General features: G+C 38.6%; 1 pseudogene; it reads left to right on the forward strand.

Moving 5' to 3' along the window:
* The first annotated feature begins 7,612 nt into the window (after positions 1-7,612).
* LOC101607967 lies at positions 7,613-8,402 on the forward strand (annotated as a pseudogene).
* Positions 8,403-10,476: the final 2,074 nt, after the last annotated feature.

Genomic DNA, 10,476 nt, shown 5'->3' on the forward strand with positions numbered 1-10,476 from the left:
GATAGAAAATGTAGCTACCATTGAAGCTTTAGGGCAAGTGTCTCTGAATGATTATTGTCATATTTAAAGTTATAGTAATTTTTTGGAAAAATTTAAGAATAATTCAAAAGAATTATACTTTTGAACTTCACCAAGATTTAACATTTGTAACATTTAACTTTGATTTATTTTTACCTCTCTCCTCAGTGTTTTGGTTTTTTTTTTTTTTTTTTCTAAATGACTTGGTGATTAACTAGTGGCATCAATCCCTTAAGCATTTTTTAAGCCCAGGCTGGCCTGAAACTCACTCTGTAGTCCCAGACTTGCATTGAACTCACAGGAATCCTCCCACCTCCTGAATGCTGTGATTAAAGGGTGTGCCACCATGCCTGGATCTATCTCTATGTATTGTTTACTTTGTTTGTAACTGTGACAAAATACATGACACAACTAACTTATGGGAGAAAAGGCTAATTTTGGCTCACAGTTTGAGAGGGTTATAGCCCATCATCTGGGGGAAGGCCCGGCAGTATTCATGGCAGACAGAGCATGTGGTGATTTCCCTGTAAGGTATGAACCAGAAAGTAGAAAACTCAGTCTACAACCAAAAGCACATATAATCTTTAAAGGTCCACCCTGAGTGATCAACATCCTCCAGCCAGGCCCCACAAACTTCAGAACAGTACCACAAGCTGAGGACTATGCTTCAAAATATGAGCCTGTGGGGGACATACGAGATCAAAACCATGACAGTCTGCCTCCTAAGAATAGGGATATTCCTGTATATATTATAGTACAGTGACCAACTTAGCATTGATACCTCACATATAGCATTGATATAATAGAGATATAATAGAGGCTAGAGCAATAGCTTACTGGGTAAAGTGTTTCCCTTGCAAGCATGAGGACCAAATATTAATTCCCAGAGCACATGTAATATTGTCAAGCATAGTCGAGAGCATTTGTAACCTCAGTGCTGGGGAGGAAAAGATAGCAAAATGAAAGTTATGGCTTTATAAACCATCAAACGCACAGTGTGAGCCTGACATTAGTTACCAGCTGCATCTTTCTAAAGATCCCATAACACTCTTTCTGTCCGATGGGGTCTTCCTGCATTGTGCTGGCTCCGTATTGAGCTCTTATACCTGTTCCTTCCCATAATACATTACAGTGGTATTACAAGAGGCTGTGGGAATTAAAAAAGGAGAGACATGAGAGGCGTGGTGGCGCACACCTTTAATCCCAGCACTTGGGAGACAGATGAAGGAGGATCGCTGTGAGCTCAAAGCCATCTTGAGACTACAGAGTGAATTCCAGGTCACCTTGGGCTACAGTGAGATCCTACCTCAACTCCCCTCCCCACAAAATGGAGAGAATTGATCATAGGAGAAAAATGAAACAACCTGAGAGCATGGGGTTTACTAAGTGCACTTAGCATCAGGTGGATGGGAAGGGAAGCGTGGTAAATCATTATGCTAAATATAGAAGATTTTTCTGAAACATATGGGATATAACTTACTAATTATATAGCAAAACATGTAGCAGTAATATAACCCCAAGATTCTCAGTTATAGTATTTTCCATCCTGCCTCCATGAGTAGCCATCAGTTTATAAAATGGAACATGATGGTGTACGATGTAATCGCATTAAGAGAATGTGTCCAACCAGAAGACTGTAGCTCTAGTCATAGGCATATTTCTCAAGATTTTTGGCAATTTATGTAAAATCTAAGCAATATTGGTACATATCACCTCCTACTTGAATCCATAAAAGGAGAAAGTCTAGGTTTAAACTATAGAATGAATTAAAATTACTTCTGATTTTTTTAGCTGTTCACCCAAGTAAATGGTATTTTAACCTACTTCTGATGTAAAATATGATTTAGCAGAGATTAGCTGAGTCTGCTTTCCTTTGGTTGATGAATATATGCCGCCCCCTGGTGTTCCCTGGGCACCTGTGTCTTCTAGACCAGTAAGTTTGGTACTTCCTTGCTGCCCACTGGCGGTTACCCTGCATTACACCTCATTTTCTTTCTCATCCCTCACTTTCCCGTTCCTGCTACTTTTCTCAGCACTTGGCACAATGCCTGACTGACATTCTCCACCAGACAGCATCAGCCATTTGTTGAACAAATGAATAATGCTTTCCACTCAACCTAGAAAATTAGGTGCCATTTTAAATTCTCTCTTTATTCTCCACCAAATAGCCATTGGCACCCCTATGGTGCAAATCTTTATCATTTCACATATGGACTGTTCTCAAAAGTCTTTCCTTCCAAATGAAATCTCTTTTTCTCTGTAGCACTCTAGTAACTTGCTTTTCTTCAGTGCTTATAAGTACTGGATTTCTTTATCAGAGATGTGCAAAATGGTGAAGTAGATAAGGCTTTACTTCATTCAGTCAGGTAGGAAATTCTGGGGATCAAACTCAGAACCTTGTCATCGCTAAACAAATGCTATATTAATAAACTACATTCCTAACTCCAGATAAACTTTTGAATCCATGGGCATCTATATAGAATGCAACTTTGTCTCTTACCAAATGGGTAAATTATGGCTGTTCATCTCCTTGAGCTCTAGTTTCTTAATCTATAGAATCAAGACAAGGGCTGGAGAGATGGCTCTGTGGTTAAAGTGTTTCCCTTCAAAGCCTAATGACCCGATTTCAATTCCCCAGTACCCATGTTAAGCCAGATGCACAAAGAGACACATGCATCTGGAGTTTGTTTGCAGTGATAATGGGTCCTGGTGCACCCATTCTCTCCATCTGTCTCTCGCTCTCCTTGCCATATATATCCCCCCCACTCCCTGCCATAAGTCTAGAGTATGGAAAAAGACTGAACTCAAAGAGAGATGATTCTCTGTGTATAGTAAGTTATTTTAAGTCCAGATGACAGTGCAAGAAAGACAACATAGGGTTGAGGAACCTGCAATTTGAAGAGGAGAAAAAGACACAAATCAGCTTTCAAAAGAAGATAGATTTTCCCAGATGTAGTGGCAGACACCTTTAATCCCAGTACTCGGGAGGCCTAGGTAGGAGGATCGCCATGAGTTCTCTCTACTGGGTAATGAATTATGAATGGCTAGTTCCTTTGGATATACTCCAAAGCTCCTAGTTTGACAGAATATATAGTAAACAGAGAATGGTATTTAAAATTTCTTCAATATTTTATTTTATTTATTTGATAGAGAGATAGAAAGTGAAGGGACCAAACTGATGCTGTGACAGGCTTCAGTAAAGTACCACCCTAATTAGGCCTAAGTTTCAGTTTCCCAGAGAGGCAGGCAAGACTTCTGGGAAAGGGCAGGCTGTTAAGCAGCAGTGATCCTGAGATGTGGCCAGAGAAGATAGCCTCCCAGAGGCTGAGTCAGTTCCTTGAGACATGTCCAAACATGCCCAGACATGTTCCTTTCGCACCTTTCACCCCAACCAATGAAAGACGTACAATCATAACTGCTGCGTGCCTAGCCAATCATTTAAAAACATTTCTTAACCCTGCTTGAAATTCCCCTAGTTGTGCTTAAAAGGGGCCTGCGTGCTCCTCTCGGCATCGCCATTTTGTGTGAATGGTTGACCCCCACATGCTGGCTGATTCTGCAAAATAAACCCTCTTTGCTTTTACATACAATTTGAGTCCAGGGTCTTTTTTCAGTGATTTTTGGACCATTACAGAAAGTGGCAGAGAGACACACACACACACAGAATAGGTACCTCTAGTACCGCAAGTGAACTCCAGACACATATGTCCCCTTGTGCATCTGGCTTTATGTGGGTACTAGGGAATCAAACCTGGGTCCCTTTGCTTTGCTGGCAAGTGCTTTAACTGGTATGCCATTTCTCCATCGCCAAAATGGTGTTTTTGAATATTTTACTATTTATTTGTTCATTTATTTAAAAGGGAGAGAGAGAGAGATAGGGAGAGAATGGGCATGAGGGGATCTCCAGCCACTGTAAATGAATTCTACATGCATGCACCACCTAGTGTATCTGGCTTATGTGTGTACTAGGGAATTGAACCTAGGTTATTAGGCTTCACAGGCAAGTGTCTTAACCACTAAGCCATCTCTCCAGTCCAAAATGGTGTTTTTTGATCAAGTTGCCCTGACATAAGTCTTTCTTCCCTCCCTACTCCTTTCTCTTTTTCTTTCTTTCTTTCTGTCTTTCTTCTAGGGATTGAATTCAGGGCCTCACACATGCTAGCCAAGTGCTATGGCATATTCCTTTCATTATATATGTATGTTCACATTTAGAGAAAGATGGCCTCATACTGGTGACGTATCCACAGTAGCTGGGATTCCAGGCCTGCACCCCAGGACCAACTCTGGCTCTTCATTTATGCATTTTGTTGAAGATCAGGAATCATAAGCATACTTAACATTCTCTAGACCTCAGTTCACTCCCTTTGCCAAACCTTTAATGAAAGACTTCCCTCTTTAGGCAGAAAGAGATTGTATCAGATCAAATATCCTGCCATTTTCCAAAATGCAGACTGTTATAGAGAGTTTGAATTATCTGTATCATGACTGCCTTCCTGAAAACACTCTGGACAGAAATAAAAATGCTAGTCTAGTAGAATTCCAGCTTGGAGACTACCTAAGACAAAGCAAAGGACATAAGCAAAGGACTTCTTGCTGCAGCAGCTACCTCAGGTAGCCATCCTGGGTGTGGCCCAGGTCGGAGCAGCCAGGGTGAGAGCCCCCCATGCACAAATGTTCCTGCAGCTGAGGCATCCTTTATCCATGTAGCTAGGGCTTGTGAGAGGGTAGTTCTTCAGTTTGCAGCCAGAATTGTCATGTGTGATAGACATTGCCAGTTCTCCAAAAGAGTGACTCCTAACATTGAATTGGGGCCAGAAGGCAGGATGGGAAGAAGTGAAGGTGAGAAACTTCTCACCCTCAGAATATGCAAGAAGCACCATCCAATAAAACACAATTTAGATCATCTCAAGTTACATTCATTTTCTTATAACTGAATAACAAATTTATCATTATAAAAATATTAGTGTGTGCCTGGGTTTGAGACCCCTGTGTAGTCAGTGTGTGGGCAGGTTCAGCCATCTAATGTGAGTAGGCTAGACCCATTTCTGGTCCTCTTCCACAGCCTGGATCTGAGTTATCTGCACTGTCAGCATGTGGGCAGGCGAGGCCCTCTGGAGTGAGTAGGCCAGACCCATTTCTGCCCCCTCCCACTGCCCATGTCTGAGTTCCCTGTGTGGTCAGTATGAGGGTGTGTATGGTAGTACGAATGAGTAGGCCAGACCCATTTCTGATTTCTGGTTCTCTCCCACAGCCTGGGTCTGAGTTCTGTGCATAGTCAGTGTGTTGGCTCCACCCACCTCCCCAGTCGAGGCTGCTTGCACTGGTCCATGTCCTGGAGGGCTCAGCATGAAGTAGGCCAGTTCACTGTTACTTTACTCCTCCTAGTCCCTTGGTCCTGGTAGGTCCCACTGTGCCTTGCTCAGGGAGGTCTGACCCCTGAGTGAGCTGTGGAATCAGGCCTTTTGCTCTGGTATCTTGACTAGACACTAAGTACCAACATCCTGTTCACCTGAGTCAGAGGGTGAACCAAAGGACACAAACTTGCTTCCTCCTCAATAAAATAGAGCCTTCCTAAAATGGGTAGATAACAATGCAAAAAAGCCAATGAAAGTCAGAAAACTGGGAGATCTCCACCAAGGATGCCTAGTCCTACTATGGAAGCCTCCAATGAAAGCATAGAGAAATCAACAGAAATTCATTCCCAAAATGAAAACAAAGCAACCAATGAGATCCTGATTTAAAAAAAAAAAAATCGCTGAACTTGAAGGAAACTATCAAAGAACCAACAACCATATCAATGAAATTGAACAGAATCATTTCCTAGAGTGTTCAGCTTTCAACAGTAGGCTTAACTTGATAGAAGAAACTGTTTGAACCCTCCAAAGATATATGAATAAATTGAAGGCAAGTCAGGAAATGAAAGACCCCAACAACAAGTTGATTAAGCTTAATGAAAACATAATCAAATGCAAGAACGAACTACAAGAAGCATCAAGAAAATCAGAATCCAAATGAAATCATACCTCAAAAAAGATGGACACTATACAAAACATCACAACAGAAAACAAAAGTCAAATAGAATTTATGAAAACCTCTCTAGGACCACTCACTAACAGAGTTACTCATGTAGAGGACAGACTTCTGACCTGGAAGATAGGGCAGAAAAAATTGAACAGGAGGCCAAAAACTTTGCTAAGTTCAAAAATCAAGTGGACAGAATATGAGGGAACTGTGGAAATGACCAAATATCTGGATCATAAGCATATCAGAAGGAGAGGAAATCCAGACCAGAGGCACAGAAAACATACTCAACAAAGTTATTGAAGAAAATTTTCCAAGTCTTGCAAAACAGACGCCCATCCACATACAAGAAGCCCACAAAACACCAAATAGGCAGGACCAAAAAAGAAACTTCCCAAGACACATCATAGTTAAAACCCTTAACAATGAAAACAAAGAGAGTGTTAAAAGCAGCAAGAGAGAAGCAATTCACAACATACAAAGGCAATCCATTAGAATAACAGATTTCTCAATAGAAACCTTGAAATCCAGAAGGGCCTAGAATGGAAGACTTCAAAGTCTGAAAAACTATGGCTTCCAACCTAAGTTACTTTATGCAGCAAAAGCATCCTTCTTAATAGATTGTGAAAGAAAAAGAAAGAAAAACTTTCCATGAAAAAAGTCAACTCTGTAATTATAGGAACACAAAGCCAAACCTACAGAGAATAATTGAGGGAATACTCCACACAAAACAGTCAAACAATCAATCTCAGGAGCCAAGAAGAAGATCACACTAACCAAAATAGAACAGGCTCAAAACAGTACATAACACAAGTAAGCAACCAACCACACAAAACACCTTATCATGGCAGGGATTAATTCAAACCTCACAGTAATAGCTTTAAATATTAATGGTCTTAATTCACCCATCAAAAGACACAGGCTATCAGGATGGATCAAAAGACTGGACCCTTCTATCTGCTGTCTTCAAGAACCCACCTCACACTAAAGATAGACACCTCCACATGGTAAAAGGTTGGAAAATGATATTCCAAGCAAATGGAAATAAAAATCAAGTGGGTCTTGCTACATTAATATCTGATAAAATAGACTTCAAACCAAATGTAATCAAAAAAGACAAACAAGGTCACTTCTTATTCATCAAGGGAATGATCCAACATGAGCACATCACAATCATATATATGCCCCAAACACACAGGCACCGCAGTTTATAAAACAAAATCTACTCAACAATGAAACAGAAATAAACACCAACACCATCACAGTTGGAGACTTCAATACTCCACTATCATCAATAGACAGATCATCCAAGCAGAAAATTATCAGGGAAATAACAGAGGTCAACAACATCATAGATCAATGAGACCTAAAGCATATCTACAGAACTTTCTACCCCAACTTGACAGAATACACATTCTTCTCAGCAGCCCATGGAACCTTCTCCAAAATTGATCATATATTAGACCATAAAGCATAAAATCAGGAAAATTGAAGTAACTTCCTGCACCATGTCAGATCTCAATGCTTTAAAGCTAGAAATTAACAAGAGACACATCAAGAACTCCACCAAGTGATGTGCGGCAATAACATGTCTGCTCCGCTGCCTGACATCGTGCCCGCCGCCCGCAAGGCCACTGCTGTTATTTTCCTTCATGGATTGGGAGATACTGGGCAGGGATGGGCAGAAGCATTTGCAGGCCAGTTATGCCTGTTACGTTAAATATGAACATGGGTATGCCTTCATGGTTTGATATTATTGGGCTTTCACCAGATTCTCAGGAGGATGAATCTGGAATTAAACAGGCAGCAGAAAATGTAAAAGCCTTGATAGATCAAGAAGTGAAGAATGGCATTCCTTCTAACAGAATTATTTTGGGAGGATTTTCTCAGGGAGGAGCATTATCTCTGTACACTGCTCTCACAACACAACAGAAACTGGCAGGCATCACCGCCCTCAGTTGTTGGCTTCCACTTCGATCTTCCTTTACACAGGGTCCTATCAGTGGCATCAATAGAGAAATATCTATTCTTCAGTGTCATGGAGATAGTGACCCTTTAGTTCCCCTAATGTTTGGTTCTCTGACTGTTGAAAAACTAAAAACATTGGTAAACCCAGACAATGTAACCTTCAAAATCTATGAAGGTATGATGCACAGTTCGTGTCAACAGGAAATGATGGATGTCAAGCATTTCATTGATAAACTCCTACCTCCAATTGATTGACATCACTAAGAAGCCTTGTGTTGATTACACCAGCATCATTGCACTAGCCTAGAATATACACCTTTTCCCATTTCTGATCTTTAAACTCCCTAATGTTTGCAGTGTTAAAATGTTTTGCAATTACATGCCAATGATACAGACTAGACATTTATTTGTATATCCAGAACATACTAGTATTAAAGTAGGTGAAGCAGCTAGCTTCCTTTTCCCAATGTAATTCAGCAGAATACTGTAATCAGAGTTCTTAATATCATTTGAAAATTACTAGGATGCTTAAAGAACATTTATTCAGACCGTAAGTGGTTCAGATATAAATGACTTGTTCATGCTGTGGCCTAGACTATGAGTTAGACCACAGTTGCTTAGTCACTATGCAGTATCTGTATTTTTGTATATGCATTCATATGTATGTAAGGATTGTAATACATAAGAGTTAGATGCCATGACATTATTCTTTATACTAGGTATAATGCTTTTCAATGTCAAAAAAGAGTAATATTTTCTTCAAGTAATAGTCCTTTTATTGGGGGACTAGGCTTTTCTTTTCTCTGATATTTCTATTTAATACTCTTGTCATTGCAAAAAAAAATGTTACTTTCTAGATTTTCTATAGCAGATCAAATACTGTTTCCCTACCATAGAAATCTGCCAATATATAATATAACTTGACACAAACACAATGGTATCTCAATCACAAACATATGGTATTTAAAATCTAAGTACACTTTAAAAGAAACCAAACATTACTTTATGTATTTCAAATAACTGCACTTCAGTCCAAATTCAGACCTCTATAGTTATTAGAATCTTCAAGACAGGTAATAATAATAATTAAATGTTTTTTTTTTTCGTAAACAACTGAAAGGTTAGATCATGTTCTAGTATGTTTAGAAATACTATGAATTTCTAAAATGATTAGGTCTATTTATATTGTAGTTTAACTTAAGATATTTCAAACCAACTTATTGTAGAAGAACAATCTATTAGAAATTTTTGCTTTATTTTTTTCTGCTAGGGAAATTAATTTTAAATTTTCATTTTTGACAAATGATTTTTTTAAGATAAGTTGTCTTGTACAGATATGAAATAGCAATTAATTGATTTTTCAATTGTCAGAGTGTCCAGATTACTGCTAGAAGTATTTAAAACAAACTTATGGGTAATAAAGATTAATCATAGCGGGGTGTGGTGATGCACGCCTTTAATCACAGCACTCAGAAGGCAGAGGTAGGAGGATCGCTATGAGTTCCCAACCACCCTGAGACTACATAGCAAATTCTAGGTTAGCCTAAGCTAGAGTGAGAACCTACCTCAAAAAAAAAAAAAAAAAAGATCAGAACCTTAATATAATACTTATCACACAATTTAATATGTAGCAGAAATGCACAGTTGATATTTTTGAACTGTGTTAATTTTCCTGCTGTATTTCAGCTTACCAAAACAATGTTAAGAATGCATCTTTATAAATGGGTGCTAATTGATAATGGAAATTATTTAATAATGGACTAGATAGGATATTAATAATGAAGCCATATGTTTGTCTCATTTTTAAAATTTTAAACAATCATTTAATATATCATTTTGCTTTACCTTGAAGAACATAAATGTATTTCAATTATGCAAATCATTAAGTTCTTATTTATAGCAAGAAATATTCTGTTGACTTGTGCTACAATGTGGGAAAATGTAAATGTTTTTCATGGTTTCTGTCAATGTGAAATAAAATTTAATTCTGGCAAAAAAAAAAAAAAAAAGAACACCACCAACTCCTGGAGACTAAACAACACACTTTTGAACAATGAATGGGTTGTGGAAGAAATCAAAAAGAAATTGTAAAATTCCTAGATTTTAATGATAATGAAAACATAACCTACCAAAACCTATGGAACTCAATGAAGGCAGTCATAGGGGAAAATTCATAGCCCTAAGTGCCTTCATTACAAAGACAGAAAGATCACAAATTAATAACTTGACTATCCACGTAAAGGTGCTGGAAAAACAAGAAGAACCCAACACAAAGAGCTCCAGATGGAAAGAAATACTCAAGATTAAATCAGAAATTAATGAATTGGAAACTAGGAAAACAATTTTAAAAATCAATGAAATGAAGAGCTGTTTCTTTGAAAAAATAAACAAGATTGACAAACCTCTGGCCAAAGTAGTAAAGCACAAAAAAGAGAAGTCTCAAATTAACAAAATCAAAAATGAAAAAGG

Source organism: Jaculus jaculus, chromosome 9, assembly GCF_020740685.1.
Source record: "Jaculus jaculus isolate mJacJac1 chromosome 9, mJacJac1.mat.Y.cur, whole genome shotgun sequence".
Classification (NCBI taxonomy): domain Eukaryota; kingdom Metazoa; phylum Chordata; class Mammalia; order Rodentia; family Dipodidae; genus Jaculus; species Jaculus jaculus.